At 41.5% G+C, this 22,296-nt stretch overlaps 1 long non-coding RNA gene across 6 annotated transcripts in view; it reads left to right on the top strand.

Moving 5' to 3' along the window:
• LOC144309859 (uncharacterized) overlaps window positions 1–22,296 on the top strand; it is a 42,069-nt gene that overhangs the window by 2,547 nt on the left and 17,226 nt on the right. For all 6 annotated transcript variants that reach the window (XR_013375751.1, XR_013375752.1, XR_013375747.1 and 3 more), the window contains exon 2: window positions 12,750–12,922. This is a non-coding gene — a long non-coding RNA (uncharacterized LOC144309859). The remainder of the gene's footprint in view (window positions 1–12,749; window positions 12,923–22,296) is intronic.

Raw genomic sequence — 22,296 nt, 5'->3', positions numbered from 1 at the left:
AATTTGCCAACATACAGAATAACACCCAGTGCTCATCCCGTGAATGGGTGATGGGCACTGAGGGGGGCACTCGACGGGATGAAGACTCTTAATATAAAACTCTTCCTTCAGTGAAGTGCATGACTTTAGTGTATAGGCCTCGTAATGTCTATTTTACTTCCTCAAAAGAGATTTTTCCTTCCTTCTAGATTTGGTCAGTTGCAGATAACTTACATAGCTACAAATATTTTCTAGATATATGAAGCATTGTGTATGAAACATACACGTGCATTACGAAGAAAAAAGTTGAAATTTCATTTTCATGTAATTAGAAATATATACACTTCTTGCACATACATATTCATATGTATTGTATACATTTGTATATGTGTATGTAACAAACTGCACATTTACACAAATTAGTGCATCAGTTCTTTTGAGTTGTTTTAAGATTTTTTTTAAGTAATCTCTACGTCCAACCTGGGGCTCGAACTCACAATCCTGAGATGAAGGGTCACACACTCCACCGACTGAGCCAACCAGGCATCCCTCTTTTGGCATTTCTATTTGAATCTAATCACATGTATATTCTTAGTCTCATTCCTTATTATTAGTTTATAGTTCATGATTAATATTAGTTTATAGTTCATGATAGATTTTTGTATCAGTTAAACCACAACCAAATTACCTACCAATGAAAAAAACACCATATCCGATTTTACCCTAAAAATTATTTTATGGATAGCCTGTTGCTCAGCTTATATAAAGTACTTTTCAATTAGAAAAGATTTTTGCGTGTACTAGGTTCTAGACACTGCTCTAGCTAGGAGTCACTGGGAGAGAGAAGGGAGATGAACTGATAAGGCTTCTGAACTACAGGTGTATTTAGGTGTTAGAAGTGAGGAAAACTATATAAAGGCAGGAACTTTTAAATATCTGTGGTGGATCAAGGGCATTGTTGACCACTCATTCCAACAAAGGCAAGCAGCAATGGAAACAATAGTACCAAGGACTCAGGTAAGAAACACATGACACCTTTTTGGAATTGTAAGTAGTTCAGTAAAATTCAAAATTCATTCTCTCTCTCTCTCTCTCTCTCTCAGTAAATGTGTGAAAGCAGATTGTCTTTGCTTATCTGCCTATTTGGTTAATATTCTTGGGAATAACTGTTATTGTTATTGTTACGTATCTGTACAAAGACTGAGTCACAAAAAGGACATTTGTGAATAAAAATGACCTTAATTACATGGCATCATGGAGCAAATGAGTATCCATGGAGATTATGTAGCTAATTCCCCACTCAGAATATTTTCACATTGTGAAGATGTTTGGCTTTTGTTTTGTTCCTTTTTGATGTGTGCAATGTATTTATTTGCTAGCCCTATACTTATTTTGTTATAGCTTTTATTTCAAAGAGGCTATCGTCTGGTGTATACTCTTAGCATTTAAGGGAAAAAAAACCCCACATCACATACATCCTAGAGATTGCTATTCAAATCTTCCCTCTATCACTAACTAGCTGTGAGACACTAGGCAATTCTTTCAAGCTTGTTGGGCCTCAGTGGCCTCATTTGTATAAATTGAGGGTTTGAGTCAATGACTTCCTATGACTGCCTGAATCAAAGTGATTATTACCTCTGCTTCTTTGAAGTCCAAATTGATATTCAAGTAAAAAGTTCCTCAGCTACCAATCCCTATACTTTACAGCAGTGAAATTTAGAAAGATTTGTGCTTCTTTATGTCTTTCCCTCTTGAAGCCTACATGCATTAGCTCTTCTTTGAGTGTTAATGAAAATGTAAATTCATGCTGAAGTAGCTTTCTAATTAGATTTGTTTATAGAGTGATTTCAATTGTATCTTTCCTGAAAATTAGAAAAGGAAAATGATCACTTATTGAAATCACTGAATTTATCATACATTTTAATTAAGCAAGGTAGGTAATTTTGTTCTCACTTCACAAGTGAGAAAAATGAGTTAAAAGGGCTTTTAGGTTTATATTATGTGCATTTTATCACATAAAATAATTTTTTAAAGAATTGTTAAATGTCTAAGATAGTGAAGTACCTGAATATATATATACATACATATATATTATAACTTTGACCCAGATCTGTACAAGGCCAAGTCTATATTATATCATGAGGGTTTTGTATTAAGAATCAGGGTTGGGGATCCCTGGGTGGCTCAGCACTTTGGCACCTGCCTTCGGCCCAGCGTGCGATCCTGGAGACCTGGGATCGAGTCCCACGTTGGGCTCCTTGCATGGAGCCAGCTCCTCCCTCTGCCTCTCTCTCTCTCTCTCCCCGTGTCTCTCATGAATAAATGAATAAAACCTTAAAAAAAGAATCAGGGTCAATTACACATCTTTTAAACTCTTGGCTACATCTGATTTTGGGGAGGCCTTCTATCCCATCCATCTTCCTCTTTTGACCCTAAGTTCTCTATTTTCTAGCTTTTATCACTTTTTTTTCATCTTCCAGGACACTTTCATCAACCTTGTAATGACTGATAAAAAAGCAAAAGCTGAGATGCCTGGGATGTGCAGTTGGTTAAGTGTTGGACTCTTGCTTTCAGCTCAGGTGGTGATCTCAGGCTTGTGAGGTGGAGTGGCACAAAGGGCTCTGCACTCATTGCAGAGTCTGCTTAAGAATTTTTCCTCCCTCCACCTCTGCCCCTCCCCACTGCACTCTATCTCTTTCTTTCACTCTAAATAAGTGAACATCTTTTTAAAAAGTATTTTTTATTCATTCACGAGAGACACACAGAGGACTCCTTTTTTTAATAAATTAATTTTTTATTGGTGTTCAATTTACCAACATACAGAAAAACACCCAGTGCTCATCCCGTCAAGTGCCCCCCTCAGTGCCCGTCACCCATTCACTCCCACCCCCCGCCCTCCTCCCCTTCCACCATCCCTAGTTCATTTCCCAGAGTTAGGAGTCTTTATGTTCTGTCTCCTTTTCTGATATTTCCCACACATTTCTTCTCCCTTCCCTTATATTCCCTTTCACTATTATTTATATTCCCCAAATGAATGAGAACATACACTGTTTGTCCTTCTCCGATTGACTTACTTCACTCAGCATAATACCCTCCAGTTCCATCCACGTTGAAGCAAATGGTGGGTATTTGTCGTTTCTAATGGCTGAGTAATACCTGGGAAATGAACTAGGGGTGGTGGAAGGGGAGGGGGTGGGGTGTAGGGGTGAATGGGTGACGGGCACTGAGGGGGGCACTTGATGAGATGAGCACTGGGTGTTATTCTGTATGTTGGCAAATTGAACACCAATAAAAAATAAATATATATAAAAAAATAATGTATGTTTCCAATAATAGAAATTATGGTAATAGCTCACTAAGACCTTTTACTTAATTCATCACAAAGCCCTATGTGTATCTGTCAAAAAGATTCCTAATGTGTTAATTCATGTATTTCTTCACAAAAGAACCTCTCACCTGGACAATTACTATAAACCTGTGATAGAGCTTCTCTTTCCATTGTCCATACTGTTCTCCAAGTGAAATTTCTCAAAAGCTATCTGATCAGGTTATAGCCCACTTTTAAATCCTTCAGTGGATTCCTGTTACCCTTGGTTTGAAGTTTTCACTTCATAGAATGGAACACAAGGCCTTTTTCAACATTCCTGTTGATTATTCTCTAAATTTTCTGCCGCTTCTACTCCCTAATCTCCACCCACTTTGCTCTGCTGGGATGCCAAACCATTTGCAGTCTCTCAAAACAGGTCCTGCTGACTCTAGTTTATGTAAAGGCCTTCACATGCTTCCTGGCATGTTATAAATGCAAAATAAGTGCTGCTATTATCTTTACTATCACTCCTGATCCCTGCTTTACTCTCCCCCCACCAAATTGTTCCAAATTTCCACTCCATCTCATTGTCCAGAACTTAATGATATGGCCACCCCTGACCTACAGGAGAGCCTGGGAAAGTCAATCTTTGAATCGAATGGCCATGCACGCAATCGGTTTTTAGGAGTGCCTGGGTGGCTCACTTGGTTGAGTGTCTGACTCTTGGGTTCAGCTCAGATCATAATCTAGAGTTATGAGATGAAGTCCCCACATTAGCCTCCATGCTGGGCATGGAACCTGCTTAGAATTCTCTCTCTCTCTCTCTCTCTCTCTCCTCTCTCTCCCCCCCCCCCACCCCTTGCTCTCTCTCTCAAAAAAAAATTGGTTTTATTAGAAAGGAATAATGTATCTTGGGAAGCCATTACTTCTTGATGTAAAAATTAATGTCTGAACTGAATTTTGATAATATCACCACTCCCTTGTTTAAAAATACTGGCAGTGGCTTACAGGTGTGCTTACAATAAAATATAGCATCTATGGGAAAAGCAAAAAAAAAAAAAAAAGGTTACAGATAAACAGGGCTGTTATGGTGGACTTGCCATCATTCTTCTTCTTAGTGCATCCTGTAATACGCAGCTACTATCGTTTGGTTCAATAAGGCTGCACGAGCTCCAGCCATTGATTCCACATTTTACCAAACAGGAATGAAAAGTCACAAAGAAGGATGCACCCCTTCTGTATTAGTGTGGTTAGGCTGTCCTAACCAAATACCACTGACTGGGTGGCTTAAACAGTAAAACCTGTTTTTCTCATAGTTGTGGAGGCCAGAAGTTAGGGAGGGGAAGATAGATGTGTAGAAGAAAATCAGTGTGCTGATGATGCTTTTACTAGAGAGAGATGAAATGGACCCTGGACAGGAAAAGAAACAAAACTTCACTACTCAAAGCTAGAGATCCCAAAATATACAGCTCTTAAAAACATGATGAGAATATAAATACTAAATCCAAACATATAGAAGATCAGAAGAATTAAAAATGAGAAATGACACATAAAGGACCTTAAACCCTGGGATTGGGAGTAATAAGTAAGAATTAAATGGAATAAAATTATAATTCTTTTAAAATTACTTGGAATAAACTATCTTCTTTTTACAGAAATGTTAACACATAAGGCATTAATCAATTACCCCAAATTAAAACATCGTTAGAAAATAATATATATAATATATATGAATGTAGTCTTGAGGCAAAGAGGGTATTCCAAAAAGAGACCTAAGCCTCAGAAAAGAAAAAACTAGATGGACTTGACAGCACAAAAACTGCAAAAGCTTATACAGCCAACAAACCATGTACTCTGATCTCATTAGAGCCCTTTATGACAATCTGTGTTTTCTAAGAGGAGAATAAAGAGTAGCAGAAAAAAAAATCCCTTGAAATCAGAATCAGCTCATTCGATCCTATAGAAATTTCTAAAATTCATATTTCTGAGGATCTTCAGTATCGATCTCCAACTCATGTTTGCAGTGATGCCAAACCAAGTACCATGTAGCCGTCCTCAAAGGCCTGGCAAGGGGAAGATTTGCTGTAAGCATGGAGGATTGGGGATAGTCCCAGGCAAGCCCTTTCAGTGACCACCTCTCTTTGTTCCTGGCCTTACACAGTAGAAGCATAGACTCGGTCCAAGGCGCAGTGGATGCCATCCTCATTAGGGTGCACCTGTTATGAGTCAAGCCAAATCTGAAACATTTCCATATAGTGTTCTTTTATTTTTGGAAAGTGGAGACTCTTTAAAACAAAAGGGATGTTTAGGTGTGTCATTGCTGTCTTTGATCCCGGCACAAATAATTTAAAAACATGAGTTGCGCTACTCCTGACTAATTCTGGTGGCATCTGGTTTGCCTGATTTCCACCTTCTGCGTTTCAAATTTTTTAGTTAAAATTTTCAAATTAAAATTCCTGCTATCATCATATATACCCATATATGCACACACGTATATAGACGTGAATATGTATGCACTCACGGGGTGATATGTATACACAAGCAAATATGTGTACCTGTATACATATGCAGATAAACACCCACACATATGTGTGTTTCTATGTAGGTACACGTACGTGTGCATGGACATGTTTGCGTATAAATACACATATATAATGTATAAGTAGACATTTTAAGTTATAGATTAATATATAGCTACATAATTGATGAGGAAATGTTGTCCTATTTATTTTTCAAAACATCTACATTTCCCCCCTTGTTTCTGTGAGAAATACTTTCCCAGCCATAAATGCTTAAATTCTTTTTGATTCAGAATCTGTTTGTGAGAGACCATTTTATACTTCTGATTCACAGGCCTCCTCCATAATTGATCTCCTACAATGGTTTTGTGACAGGCTCCTTTCTGAAGCAGGCAAAGAAATAAGTGAGATAATGCAACCCTATTTATTTATGAGGATTGTATTTTCATTGATTGACATCTGAACCCAGAGGAAATATGGTTTCATTTTCCACCAGCCGGGTGAATCGAGATTAAATGTCACCTAAATTCTCTCAAGTCAAGAATTCTTTTTATCATCCCCAAAACAAGAGAATGGTTTCCATTAGCCTGAACACAAAGCTTGAAACTTCGTTCCTTACGCCAATTTGTCATGATTTGTATATAATTGTGAGGAAACTAATTAATGTGTTTTATATTTTTCCTATTAATTAGTAGACATTGTGGAAACTTCTGTCAGAAATGTCAGAACATTTCATAGATGTTTTTTTTAATTCTCCTTTGAGCTTTCTGGAAATGATGGTGCAGGCTCTTTTCTTTGAAGAAAACTGGAATTCTTGCCTTGGATACTAGTACTCATAGTCGAAAATTGTAGTATAAAATAATAACTGTTTTCCCCACTATTATTTGAAGCCTTAGAATGGGGAAAGGAAGGATAATTGGTTGTTATGTCTAGTCTGTGACAGATTTTGAAAACTAGTTTTGAAGTGTTTACTCTTGTATTCTTTAATGTTTCTTATGTGAAGGTAAAATAACCAAAATCAACCATGGAGAGAAAAACCAAACACTTCCTTGAGGGACTGAAAGATTTAATTATGGTCAAACGAGATAGTGTTCAAAATTTTTCATGTTTAAAGGAAGATGCTGTGCTCAGACGGTCTCACTTAGAAGAGATAAATGAGTCAGCTGCTCCATGGCCAAGTGGCCAAACTTTTAATTGGTCTTTATCATAGGTGGGCTGTAAAAATCCTATGTGAAGATTTTGGGTGTCAAAAATGAGCATTTCCGCTACCACATGCAATTTGCAGAAATCCATCTGACAAGTCAGCCTCTAAGGCAAGTATCTCAGCCAAAGGTTTCACTTCCAACAACGTTAAGGAAGACAACAGACAGCTAACAGGGAACGAAGGAACCACGAGGACGCTGCAGCTGAAAGTGCATGTGGGATTTCCTGCTCTTTAGAAAAGGCAATTCACTTTCCCTGGCTGACCCTTCAAGAGGTTTATTTTCCTTTTTTGTCAGGATGAAGGAGATAACTCATAATCAAAGAGCAGCTGCTTTTATGACGTGTTCGGTAATAAAGTCTAATAAAGCCTAAGGCCTCGAAAAAAATTTAAATCACTTATTTCAAGGTACAAATTAAATGTGCTTAATTGTTCTACAAGCTTGCTCCTCAAACCGTGAGCATGGGCATCACCTAGATGCTTCCTAGGACTGTAGGATCACACTCGTACCCTTACATACACTTCCAGTATCTTCATTTAAACAAGACCCCCAGGTGCATTTAATATGCACATGCATATTAGTCTAAGAAACCCTGCTTGACAGTATCTGTTCCGAATGCTGATCCAGATCCAATATCTTCATTTCCTGGGTAATCAATACCTCAGGTGCCCGTTTCAGTGTTGGATAATTCCAGTGATTATGAAAATCTTCCTCACGTGAAGACAAAATTCTGCTTATCTATCCTATGCATCGAAATAGTCCATATTCTTCAAGGGCCAATCATGATAAGGTTTATTTCTCTGTCAGGATAGAATTTCAGATACTTAAACTTGTTGCTTGCTCTATTTCCTTACTCTTTTCTAATCCCTTTCGTCAGTGCTCACAAAGTAGTTATTTCTCCAGCCACGTTGGATGCTCTATACGAACTACGTCGTGATAATTTGGAATCAAGGTGTGGTCTCTCGATTTAAAAAGCAGTATTCCAGTGATCAATGCAGAGTTGAGTAAATGCTGCCTCCTAGATCCTGCACATTCTTTCTCTATTACTGAAACTTAAATTGCATATATACACACACTGTATACATCACAGTGTACTGTATTCTTAGACCACTTCAGAAAATATACTATAAACATTTCATTTTGCTTTTTAAGAAATTATGCATATCATACCCTCATTTAAAACATTAAACAAACTCCATTAGATCATGTTGATGGGAGCTCCTTGAGAAAGGACACAGGTCTTCCCTTTCATTCTTACTACCGGTCATAATCTGCTGTACATGTTAGGCATAAAATAATGATTTTCCAGTTATTGTGTCCATCTTTGATGTATAGAAGTAAAATCAGAGGCATAGTGAATATTGGCGAGAATGGAGATTCTGAGTTGCAGACCAACCTTTTCGCCCTGGTTACGAGACTTTGAATGAGTTGCAAGCCTGTCTAGACTTTGTATGCCTCACCTGTAAGAGAAAGTACTAGAATCTACTGACTTTCAATCATTTTTTTAAATAGGGATTTTTTTCTTACTCAAAGGAAACCTTACTTAGAGCACAAATCTCATAAAATGGTAAGAGCTAAGTTGCTCAAGCTGAAGAGGGGGATTGAAGAGGAAGGCAAGACCTTCCTAGAAAATGAGAAGGAAAGTACGTTAACCTAATACGTATTTGAGAATCTCAAGTAAATATTATGAGAGGCAAAAGCTCTAATATGTGTTAGAGACTCAGGATTAAGCTTTACTTTTCCACCAAGGATGGCTTACGTTAGTTTGGATATCTCTTATATTTTGAATATCCTTTTATATTCTCTTATTTTGGATCTTTCAATGTGCAGTTATTTCTTAATGTTGAGAAAGCTGAAATGTGAAAAAGAACTCTGGGTAAGCCTTTTTTTTTAATTTTAGTAGAAATAAACATGAAATCTACCCTCTTAAATGTTTAAATATGCTGGTTGAACAGCCGGTCTCAAGGATGTTTTCATCTCGTGACTGAAACTATTCCGATGGAACAAAAGGTGCATTTCCACCTTTCATTCTCTTTGCCTGGCAACCACCATTCTAACTTTGTGCTGTGATGTTTGACCATTTTATATATCTCAAATAAGTAGAATCATGGAGTATTTTTCTTTCTGTTACCAGTTTATTTTATTTGTCATAATGTCCTCACAGTTCATTCACATGCAGCATGACGGGATTCCCTTCTTCTTCAAGGCTGACTAATATTCCACTGCCTGTCTGTACCACACTTCCTTATCCATTATTCTCTAATGGTCACTGAATGATTTCTACTTCTTGGCTGTTGTGAATAATGCTGCAATACATATGAGTGCACGTATCATTTCTAGATTCTGCTTCCAATTATTTTGGATAAATATTCACAAGTGGGATTGCTGGATCATAAGATAATTCTAATTAAAAAGAAATTTTGGGGAGGGAGAAGCTCTCTGCTGTTTTCCATGGCAGCTACACCACTTTACATTCCCACTTAGAGTGCACAAGTGTTCCAATTTCTCCACATTCTTACTAATACTTTAAAAAATTTTGGGCATCCCAGGTGGCTCAGTGGTTTAGCACCGCCTTCGGCCCAGGGTGTGATCCTGGAGACCCAGGATCGAGTCCCACATTGAGGTCCCTGCATGGAGCCTGTTTCTCTTCCCTCTGCCTGTGTCTCTGCCTCTCTCTCTCTCTCTCTCTGTGTCTCTATAAATAAATGAATAAAATCTTTAAACAATTTTTTTCTCTATGTACAAAATGTGTATCTGTGTTTGATAATGGCCAGTGTGTTGGGTGATAATTCACTGCATGAGTTGATATCTCATTGTGTTTTTTATTTGCATTTCCCTGACGGTTAGTAATATTAAGCATGTTCTTATGTCATGTATCTGTTCACCAGTTGTATATATTCCTTGGAAATACATCTATTACATTCTTTGCCTATTTTATTTATTTATTTTTATTTTTATAATTTTCTTCCTATGTTTGTTCTTTTTTTTAAGATTTTATGTATTTATTCATGATAGTCACACAGAGAGAGACAGAGAGGCAGAGACACAGGCAGAGGGAGAAGCAGACTCCATGCAGGGAGCCTGATGTGGGATTCGATCCCAGGTCTCCAGGATCGCACCCCGGGCCAAAGGCAGGCGCCAAACCGCTGTGCCACCTAGGGATCCCCTCTTTGCTTATTTTAAAAATCAGGTTATTTGGTTTTTGATATTGATTTGTCAGGTTTCTTTATATATTTTGAATATTAACCCCTTATTATATAAATGGCTAACAAATATTTTTCCTATTCCATAGGCTGCCTTTTTACTCTGTTGATGGTTTCCTTTAATGTGTAGAAATAACTACATCTCCTGTACTCTCATTTATCTATTTTTGTTTTTGCTGTTTGTGCCTTTAGTATTTTATCCAAAAAATTATTGCCGCGATCAATGTCATGAAAATTTTTCCCCCTGGCTTTCTGCTAAAGATTTATAATTTTCGGTTTTACATTTATGAGTTGTTGTTGTTGTTTGGTATGGTGACATATAAGGTTCTCATTTCATTCTTTTGCATGTGAATATCCAGTTTTCCTGAAACCAGTGTTTGAAGAGATGATTTTTCTCCCCATTTTGTATTCTTGGCACTCTTGTCCCCCCAGGACAGGCATTATCTTAATAATAATTATTTAGGTATTATATATTATATATTATCTATATAATTAGGTATTATATATTATATATTCCTGAGTTTCTAAAGGGAATTCATAACAGATCTCCCAACTATCCTGAAAGGGGGCTAGTCTGGGTACGTGGTCTCTCCTGTGAAGGTAAGGACACTTTAGATCCCGAGTCAGCACACCTTGGAATTGCTCCAAGTTCTTCAGTGTCTGAGATGGAAACACAAGCAAGGTTCATTTATTTACTTATGCCGGACCTCCCTCATCACAAGAGAATGTTTTCTTAAAATCTCCTAGTATACAAAATATAAACACAGGCAAAAATATAAGCATTCTATGTAGTTATCCATCTCTTTGGTAAAGCTTGAAATAACTTCTTGCCAATAAAGAGTGGTCATTGCTGGAGGATAATATAAAATTTATAACACTAGAATTCTCTCTCCCTTACTTTTCTTCTATGGGTAAGTAACCATTTGGTACAAATGAGACCGTATAGGGAAAACAAGAGCGACTTAACTCCTGTAAAGCGTCTGGTCTCAGGCAAGGGTCAAGAGTTTCCATATGCTCAGAGACAAATACCTTTTATGGGAAAGAGAACAAACCAGAGATAACAGCTGACAGGGAGGGATGGTTGTCTGGCAAAATTAGAAGTAACAATTTAAACCCTGCTGTATTTCTAATTTCCAGGAGCCCTAGAAGAATTTTGACCAGAAAGAAAGGAATCCTGTGATTGTCTTATGTCTGCTAAACAGTAATGACTACAAAATAATGATCATGGGACTGAAGGATGCCTACGCAAGCCCAGCCTCTTATCCTTTGGAAAACTGCTTTTATGTCTGGCACACCACCCCTTCAGAGGAGGGCATTGCTCTTTTCTTTTCTTTTTTTTCTTTTCTTTTCCTTCCTTCCTTCCTTCCTTCCTTCCTTCCTTCCCTCCTTCCTTTCTTCTCTCTTTTTCTTTCCTTTCTTTCTCTTTTTCTTTCTTTCTTTCTAGATTTTATTTACTTATTTGAGAGAGAGAGCACGAGCAGGGGGAGTGTGAAGGGTAGAGGAAGAATCAGACTCCTCCCACTGAGTGTGGAGCTCAAGTTGGCTCCATCCCAGGACCCTGGGATCATGACCTGAGCCATGCAGGCATCCCAACATTTTTCTTTCTATCCAGTCCCCTATATGTAAGGTATCTCCAATAAACTCCACCTGCTTTCTTTCTCTCAAGTTCAGTGGTCATTTCTATGAAATTGAGACTCAAGAATTTGGTCTTGGTGGTCTAGTCGCACAAATGTATTTAACGTTTTAGAGAAGTTTTCCTATAGAATCAGAGATGCTCTATGTATGTTTTCAGGTCTTAAACACTTTGCCCCTGAGAACCAATACTATTCTTGAGATGCTTTAAAAGTTTTATTTCCGAAGAAGAGGAAGAGGAAGAGGAAGAGGAAGAGGAAGAGGAAGAGGAAGAAGAAGAAGAAGAAGAAGAAGAAGAAGAAGAAGAAGAAGAAGAAAGTTGTTTTATTTATAAACTCTGAAGGACTATGGGACAGACATTGAATTACATGAATTTATCACAATGTCACTTGAACAACTCTCCTCTACATTTTAGCTTTGCTCTGAAATATACTCATTGGGGAAGATATTTAGTTTTGCCTTGTATCATATTCACCTAAGCTCCTGTATAGCTGTGCACATAGTACTTGCTTAAAAAACATGTTTTTTTTTTAAGTTTATATTTTTTTTTGCGAGGGGGAGAGAGAGAGAGAGAGAGAATGTGTGCACATGCACATGAGTGAGAGGAGGGGTAAAAGGAGAGAGAGAGAGAATCTCAAGCAGACTCCCTATTGAGTATGGAGCCTGAAGTGAGGCTCAATCTCATCATCCTGAGATCATGACCTGCACAGAAATCAAGACTCAGACACTTAACCAACTGAGCACACCCACCCACCCCAGAAAGTATGGTTTCATTTGACTATATTTGGAATTGCTTTCTAGACAAATTCTTGGTAGATTTCCTTGGATGAAAAATTTATTAGTCTCATTGACATTGTGTCTACCTCGTGTGTCATTATGGCTTCATACATACTGTCTTTCTTTTTAGATCGAAAATAAGGATGGGGAAGATGGTGGAAGAGTAAGGTCCCCAAGTCACCTGTCCCCTCCAAATTACCTAGATAACCTTCAAATCATCCTGAAAATTTATGAATCCGGCCTGAGATTTAAAGAGAGAACAGCTGGAATGCTACAGTGAGAAGAGTTCACGCTTCTATCAAGGTAGGATGATGGGGGGAAATGAAATAGAGAAACAAAAGGCATCCAAGGGGGAGGGGCCTCACGAGAAGTCCGGCAAAGGCTAGTGCCCCCAGAAGAGGAAAGCCCCGTCCTGGAGAAGCAGGAGCTTAACCAATCTTCCCAAGCAGAAAGATGCTCGCAGGGAGTTAGAGCAGGACCCCAGGAAGGCGGGGATGCCCTCAGGCTCCCTGGGACACTAACAGACACCTGCGCCCCCAGGAAAGTGCACCCAGCTCCCTAAGGGCTGCAGCGTGTGCATGGCGGGAACCCAGAGCAGCTCGGAGGGGCTCCAGCAGAGGCTCCGGAGAGAGGGGGCTGCAGGGACCCGAGAGCAGCTCAGAGGCGGCTCTAGCAGAGGTAGAGGCTCCACGTGGAGGGGGCCGTGTGGCCCGGGAGCAGCTCTGTGGGTCTCAGGTGGCGGTTCCGCAGAGAGGGTCTTCGCGGCCGGAGCGCGAATCCAACAGCACAGGCCCGGGAGCACAGGGCTCTGGGGACACAGCCTAGGATCCAACCTCCCCCCAGGACAGGCAGAGGCCAGGAGGGCCCAGGACAGCAAGGATGCTTCTGCCCCGAGCTGAGGAGATCAGCGGCCCCGCCCCCGGAGCATCCAGGCCCCTGCAGTCCGAGAGCTCCCGAGTTACTGCGGAAGCTGAATCCAGGGCTCCAGAGCCAGCCACTGCCACTGTGGTTGTTCCTCCTGGGGCCTCACGGGGTAAACAACCCCCACTGAGCCCTGAACCAGGAAGGGGGAGAGCAGATCCCCCAAGTGCTAACTGAAAATCAGCACAACAGGCCCCTCCCCCAGAAGACTAGCTAGACACACAAGTTCCAGGGGAAGCCAAGGGACTTAAAGTATACAGAATCAGAAGATACTCCCCCGTGTGTTTTTTTTTTTTTTTTGCTTTTTGATTTCTGTTTGCTTTCCCCATCCTTTATTTTCCTTTCTTTCTTTCTTCTCTTTTTTTCCTTCCTTTTTTCTTTTTCTCATTTCTTTCCTTCTTTCTATCCTCTCTTTTTCTCCTTTTCCCAATACAACTTGTTTTTGGCCACTCTGCACTGAGCAAAATGACTAGAAGGAAAACCTCACCTCAAAAGAAAGAATCAGAAACAGTCCTCTCTCCCACAAAGGTACAAATATGGATTACGATTCAATCTCAGAAAGCCAATTCAGAAGCACTATTATACAGCTACTGGTGGCTCTAGAAAAAAGCATGAAGGACTCAAGAGACTTCGTGACTGCAGAATTTAGATCTAATCAGGCAGAAATTAAAAATCAATTGAATGAGATGCAATCCAAACTACAAGTCCTCACAACGAGGGTTCACAAGGTGGAAGAACGAGTGGGTGACATAGAAGACAAGATGATGGCAAAGAGGGAAACTGAGGAAGAAGGAGACAAACAATTAAAAGACCATGAGGATAGATTACGGGAAATAAATGACAGCCTGAGGAAGAAAAACCTACATTTAATTGGGGTTCCCGAGGGCGCCGAAAAGGACAGAGGGCCAGAATATATATTTGAACAAATCCTAGCTGAAAGCTTTCTTAATCTGGGAAGGGAAACAGGCATTCAGATCCAGGAGATAGAGTGATCCGCACCCCCTAAAATCAATAAAAAATGTTCAACTCCTCGACATTTAATGGTGAAGCTTGCAAATTCCAAAGATAAAGAGAAGATCCTTAAAGCATCAGGAGATAAGAAATCCCTGATTTTATGGGGAGGAGTATTAGGGTGACAGCAGACCTCTCCACAGAGACCTGGCAGGACACAAAGGGTGGCAGGATATATTCAGGGTCCTAAATGAGAAAAACATGCAACCAAGAATACTTTATCCAGCAAGGCTCTCATTCAACTTGGAAGGAGAGATAAAGAGCTTCCAAGACATGCAGGAACTGACAGAATATGTGACCTCCAAACCAGCTCTGCAAGAAATTTTAAGGGGGACTCTTAAAATTCCCCTTTAAGAAGAAGTTCAGTGGAACAGTCCACAAAAACAAGGACTGAATAGATATCATGATGACACTAAACTCCTAGCTTTCAATAGTAACTCTGAATGTGAATGGGCTTAATGACCCCATCAAAAGGTGCAGGGTTTCAGACCGGATAAAAAAGCAGGACCCATCAATTTGCTGTCTATAAGAGACTCATTTCAGACAGAAGGACACCTACAGCCTGAAAATAAAAGGTTGGGGAACCATATACCATTCAAATGGTCCTCGAAAGAAAGCAGGGGTAGCCATCTTTATATCAGATAAACTAAACTTTACCCCGAAGACTGTAGTGAGAGATGAAGAGGGACACTATATTATACTTAAAGGATCTATCCAACAAGAGGACGTCACAATCCTCAATATATATGCCCAGAATGTGGGAGCTGCCAAATATATCAACCAATTAATAACCAAAGTTAAGACATACTTAGATAATAATACACTTATACTTGGTGACTTCAATGTAGCTCTTTCTACTCTCGATAGGTCTTCTAAACACAACGTCTCCAAAGAAACAAGAGCTTTAAATGATACATTGGACCAGATGGATTTCACAGATATCTACAGAACTTTACATCCAAACTCAACTGAACACACATCCTTCTCAAGTGCACATGGAACTTTCTCCAGAATAGACCACATACTGGGTCACAAAGCGGGTCTGAACCAATACCAAAAGATTGGGATCGTCCCCTGCATATTCTCAGACCATAATGCCTTGATATTAGAACTAAATCACAACAAGAAGTTTGGAAGGACCTCAAACACGTGGAGGTTAAGGACCATCCTGAATAAAGATGAAAGGGTCAACCAGGAAATTAAGGAAGAATTAAAAAGATTCATGGAAACTAATGAGAATGAAGATGTAACCTTTCAAAATCTTTGGGATGCAGCAAAAGTAGTCCTAAGGGGTTAATGCATTGCAATACAAGCATCCATTCAAAAACTAGAAAGATCTCAAATACAAACGCTAACCTTACACATAAAGGAGCTAGAGAAAAAACAGCAAATAGATCCTATACCCAGCAGAAGAAGAGAGTTAAGAAAGATTCGAGCAGAACTCAATGAAATCGAGATTAGAAGAACTGTCGAAGAGATCAACAAAACCAGGAGTTGGTTCTTTGAAAGAATTAATAAGATACATAAACCATTAGCCAGCCTTATTAAAAAGAAGAGAGAGAAGACTCAAATTAATAAAATCATGAATGAGAAAGGAGAGATCACTACCAACACCAAGGAAATACAAACGATTTTAAAAACATATTATCAACAGCTATACGCCAATAAATTAGGCAATCTAGAAGAAATGGACGCATTTCTGGAAAGCCACAAATTACCAAAACTGTATCAGGAAGAAATAGAAAACCTAAACAGGCCAATAACCAGGGAGGAAATTGAAGCAGTCATCAAAAACCTCCCAAGACACAAAAGTCCAGGGCATGATGGCTTCCCAGGGGAATTCTATCAAACGTTTAAAGAAGAAACCATACCTATCCTACTAAAGCTGTTTGGAAAGATAGAAAGAGATGGAGTACTTCCAAATTTGTTCTTGAGGCCAGCATCACCTTAATTCCAAAACCAGACAAAGAGCCCACCAAAAAGGAGAATTATAGACTAATATCCCTGATGAACATGGATGCAAAAATTCTCAACAAGATACTAGCCAATAGGATTCAACAGTACATAAGAAAATTATTCACCGTGACTGAGTAGGATTTATTCCCAGGACACAAGGCTGGTTCAACACTCATAAAACTATCAATGTGATTTTGCAAGTGACATATCAGATAAAGGGCTAGTTTCCAAGATCTATAAAGAACTTATTAATCTCAACACCAAAGAAACAAACAATCCAATCATGAAATGGGCAAAAGAACAGAATTCTCACAGAGGAAGACATAGACATGGCCAACACCCACATGAGAAAATGCTCTACATCACTTGCCATCAGGGAAACACAAATCAAAACCACAATGAGATATCACCTCACACCAGTGAGAATGGGCAAAATTAACAAGGCAGGAAACTACAAATGTTGGAGAGGATGCAGAGAAAAGGGAACCCTCTTACACTGTTGGTGGGAATGTGAACTGGTGCAGCCACTCTGGAAAACTGTATGGAGAATCCTCAGAGTTAAAAATAGACCTCCGTACGACCCAACAATTGCACTGCTGGGGATTTACCTCAAAGACGCAGATGCAATGAAACGCTGGGACACCCGCACCCTGAGGTTCAGAGCCGCAATGCCCATGATAGCCACACTGCGAAGGGGCCTCGGTGTCCATCAAAGATGAATGGATATGGAGGGTGTGTGGTCTCTGTACAAAATGCAAGATTACTCAGCCGTTAGGAATGACAAACACCCACCATTTGCTTCGACGTGGATGGAACCAGAGGGTGTTACGGCTGAGGGAAGAAGGCAATAGGTGAAGGACAAACATTATATGGTGTCATTCTTTTGGGGAGTATGACAAAAATAGTGAAAGGGAATAGAGGCGAAAGGAGAAAAAAATGAGTGGGAGATGGCAGAGAGGGCAGAACAGGAGAGACTCCTAACCCTGGGAAACGAACAAGGGGTGGAAGAAAGAGAGGAGGGCGGGGGGTGGCGGTGACTGGGCGACGGGCACCGAGGGGGGAACTTGATGGGATTAGCACTGGGGGGTTACTCTCTATGTTGGTAAAACGAACTCCAATAATAAATAAACCGATAAACTCACAAACTTCCCGAGACACAAAAGTCCAGGGCCAGTAGGCTTCCCAGGGGAATTCTATCCAATGCTTCAAGATGAAAGCATACCTATGCTACTAAAGCTGCTCCGAAAGATAGAAAGAGATGGAACACTTCCAACCCCGTTCTTGGAGGCCAGGGTCACCTTAACTCCAGAACCCAAGAACCCACCAAAAAGAAGAATCCTGGACCGATGTCCCTGATGAACGCAGATGCACACCTTCTCCACAAGATACGACCCAACAGGATGCAACGGGACATTATTAAGAAGTTACTCACCACGACCCAGTGGGGTTAATCGCCAGGGTGCAAGGCTGCTTCAGCACTCGGAGAACACTCGATGGGCTTCATCAGATCTGCAAGAGAGAAAACAAGAACCAGATGATCCTCTCAAGAGACGCAGAGGAAGCATTTGACAAAATACGGAATCCATGCCCGATCCAAACGCATCAGAGTACAGGGATACAGGAAACGTCTCTCAGCATCTTCCAAGCCATCTCCGAAAAGCCCGTGGCAAATTATCATTCGCAATGGGGAAACACCGGGAGCCTTGCCCTGAAGAACAGGCACGAGACTGGGATGTCACTCTCACCACTGCTATTCTCAGCACAGTACGAGACGTCATGGCCTCAGCAGTCAGGCAACAAAACGAAACAAAAGGCATTCAAACTGGCAAAGAAGAAGTCAACAACTCCCTCTTCGCCGATGACATTATATTGTACCTAGAAAACCCAAAAGACTCCACCACATGATTGCTCAAACTCCCTACAGCAAGTTCGGCAGTGCGGCAGGATACAAACGTGGGGCCCAGAAACTAGTGGCCTTTCTACATGCGAACAAGGAGACGGAGGAAAGGGACATCGAGGAAAGGGTCAACCCCAATTATACAACTGCAGCACCCCCAAAAAAGCATGAGCTACCTAGGAAGAACCCTAACCAAAGGTGTAAAGGGTCTCTACCCGAAACACTGCAGAACAAGTCTGAAGGAAACTGAGGAAGAAACAAAGAGATGGAAAAGGTTCCATGATGCTGGATTGGAAGAATTAATATTCGGGAAAATGTCAATGTGACCCAGGGCAATTGACACAACTAATGCAATCCCTGTCAGAAATACCATGGACTCTCTTCAGAGAGCTGGAGCAAGTCATCTGAAGACTTGTGTGGAATCCGAAAAGACCCCGAACGGCCACAGGAAGAGTAGCCAAGAAAACCACTGCGGGGGCAGCACAATGCTGGATTTCATGTTGTGCCACGAAGCTGTGACTGGCAAGACAGTGTGATACTGGCACAAAGACAGGCACACCGATCAATGGAACAGAAGAGAGCATCCAGAGGTGGACCCTCAACTCTATGGGTAACTAATATTCGGCCAGGCAGCAAAGACCTTGCAGGGGGAACAAAAAAGACAGTCTCTTCAGTAAATGCTGCTGGGAACACTGGACAGCCACACGCAGAAGAATGAAACTGGACCATTCCTCTCACACCATACACAAGGATAAACTCAAAATGGATGAAGGATCTAAATGCAAGACAAGATTCCATCAAAATCCTAGGGGACAACACAGGCAACAACACCATTCTTGATCTGGTCCACAGCAACTTCGTGCAAATTACATCAGCCACAAAGGCCAGAGAAACAAGAGCAAAAATTGATCGCTGGGACTTCACCAAGATGAGCAGCTTCCGCACAGCAAAAGAAACACTCAAAAAACTTAAAGCCAACGCATAGAATGGGAGAAGATATGTGCAAATGACCCTGTCAGGTAAAGGGCCAGTATCCAAGATCTCTGAAGAACTTCTGCAACTCCACAGCAAAGAGACCAAGGATCCAATCTGGTAGACGGGCAAGAGACGTGAACGGAAATGTCACAGAGGAAGACGTAGGCGTGGCAGACAAGCACATGAGACAATGCACCGCATCACTGGCCGTCAGGGAAATACAGGTCATAAGCACAACGAGATCCCACCTGACACACCAGTGACCACGGTGAATGTTAACAAGACAGGAAGCAGCGAATGTCAGTGATGATGTGGCGAAAGGGGAACCCTCTTGCACTGCTGGTGGGAATGTGACCTGGTGCAGCCACGCCTGGAAAACCGTGTGCAGGTGCCTCAGAGAGGTAACAACAGATCTGCACTGTGATACAGCATGGGGGTGCACTGGTGGAGAGTACCCCAATGATACAGATGCAGGTAAATGCTGGGACACCTGCACCCCGAGGTTTCAAGCGGCAACATCCATGATAGTCACTCTGCGGAAGGAGCCTCGGTGTCCATCGAAAGATGAATGGATAAGGAGGGTGAGTGGTCTCTGCACACAATGGAAGATTACTCAGCCGTTAGAAACGACGAACACCTACCATTTGCTTTGACCTGGATGGAACCGGAGGGTATTAAGGCTGAGGGAAAGAAGACAATCGCGAAGGACAAACATCATATGGTCTCATTCTTCTGGGGAGGATGAAAAAAATAGTGAAAGGGGAGAGAGGGGAAAGGAGAAAAAAATGAGTGGCAGATAGCAGAAAGGTAGACCGAACAGGAGAGACTCCTAACCCTGGGAAACGAACAAGGGGTGGAAGAAAGGGAGGAGGGTGGGGGGTGCGGGTGACTGGGCGACGGGCACGGAGGGGGGCACTTGATGGGATGAGCCCTGGGGGATTATGCTCTATGTTGGCAAAATGAACCCCAATAGGAAATAAGAAACACACCTATAAAGAAACACACAAACCTCCCGAGACACAAAAGTCCGGGGCCAGATGGCTTCCTAGGGGAATTCTATCAAACGCTTCAAGAAGAAATCATACCTGTGCTACCAAAGCTGCTCCGAAAGATAGAAAGAAATGGAATACTTCCAAACTCGTTCTTGGAGGCCAGTGTCACCTTAACTCCAAAACCCAAGACCCCCCCCCCACCCAAAGGGAGAATTCTGGACCGATGTCCCTGATGAACACGGATGCACACCTCCACAAGCTATGAGCCAACGGGATCCAACAGGACATTATTAACAAGTTACTCACGATGACCCGGTGGGCTTTATCCCCAGGGTGCAAGGCTTCTTCAGCACTCAGAAAGCACTCAAGGTGCTTCTTCAGATCTGCAAGAGAGAAAACAATAACCAGATGATCCTCTCAAGAGACGCAGAGGAAGAAGCATTTGACAAAACACAGCATCCATTCCTGATCCAAACGCTTCAGAGTACCGGGATAGAGGGAACGTCCCTCAGCATCTTCAAAGCCATCTACGAAAAGCCCGTGGCAAATTCTCATTCCCAATGGGGAAACACTGGGAGCCTTTCCCCGATGACCAGGCACGAGGCGGGGATGTCCACTCTCACTGCTGCTATTCTCAACATAGTACGAGACGTCGTGGCCTCAGCAATCAGGCAATGAAAAGAAATAAAAGGCATTCAAATTGGCAAAGAAGAAGTCAAACTCTCCCTCTTCACCGATGACATGATACCGTACCTAGAAAACCCAAGACGGCTGGAACTCCTACAGCAAGTTCGGCAGTGTGGCGGGATACAAACTCGGGACCCAGAAACCAGTGGCCTTTCTGTAAGCGAAGAATGAGACCGAGGAAAGGGACATCGAGGAAGGGGTCAACCCCATTTATACAACCGCAGCACCCAAAAAAACCATGAGCTACCTAGGAATAAACCTAACCAAAGGGGTAAAGGATTGCTACCCAAAACACTGCAGAACATGTCTGAAAGAAACTGAGGAAGACACAAAGCGATGGAAAAAGGTTCCATGCTCCTGGTTTGGAAGAATTAATATTGGGGAAAATGTCAACGTGACTCAGGGCAATTTACAGAAATAGTGTAATCCCTCTCAGAAATACCATGGACTATCTTCAGAGAGCTGGAAAAAATCATCTGAAGACTTGTGTGGAATCAGAAAAGACCCCGAACGGCCACAGGAATAGTAGCCAAGAAATCCAATGCAGGGGGTGGGGGTGGGGCAGCACAATGCCAGATTTCAGGGCGCGCCTCAAAGCTGTGAGCATCAGGACAGTGTGGTACTGTCACAGAAACGGACACATGGATCAATGGAACAGAGGAGAGCATCCAGATGTGGACCCTCAACTCTACGGGCAACTAATATTTGGCCAGGCAGGAAAGATGGGAAAAAAAAGACAGTCTCTTCGATCAAGGCTGCTGGGAACACTGGACAGCCACATGCAGAGGAATGAACCTGGACCATTCCTCTCACACCAAACACAAGGATAAACTCAAAATGGATGAAGCATCTAAATGTGAGACAAGATTCCATCAAAACCCCCCGGGAGAACACGGGAAACAACACCCTTCTTGAACTGGGCCACAGCAACTTCTTGCAAATTACATCAGCCACGAAGTCCAGAGAAACAAGAGCGAAAATGGATCGCTGGTACTTCATCAAGATGAGCACTTTCCGCACAGCAAAAGAAACACTCAACAGAATTCAAAGGCGGCCCACAGAATGGGAGAAGAAGGTATGTGCAAATGACCCCGTCAGATAAAGGGCCAGCATCCAAGATCTCTGAAGAACCTCTGCAACTCCACAGCAAAGAGACCAACCATCCCATCCAGAAAACGGGAAAAGTCACGAACAGAAAAGTCACAGAAGAAGACCTATATGTACATGGCCAACAAGCA

Source organism: Canis aureus, unplaced genomic scaffold, assembly GCF_053574225.1.
Source record: "Canis aureus isolate CA01 unplaced genomic scaffold, VMU_Caureus_v.1.0 ptg000216l_RagTag, whole genome shotgun sequence".
In the NCBI taxonomy this organism is placed as follows: domain Eukaryota; kingdom Metazoa; phylum Chordata; class Mammalia; order Carnivora; family Canidae; genus Canis; species Canis aureus.
The sequence above is the reverse complement of the archived record's forward strand: the minus strand, read 5'-3'. Positions and strand labels throughout refer to the sequence as shown.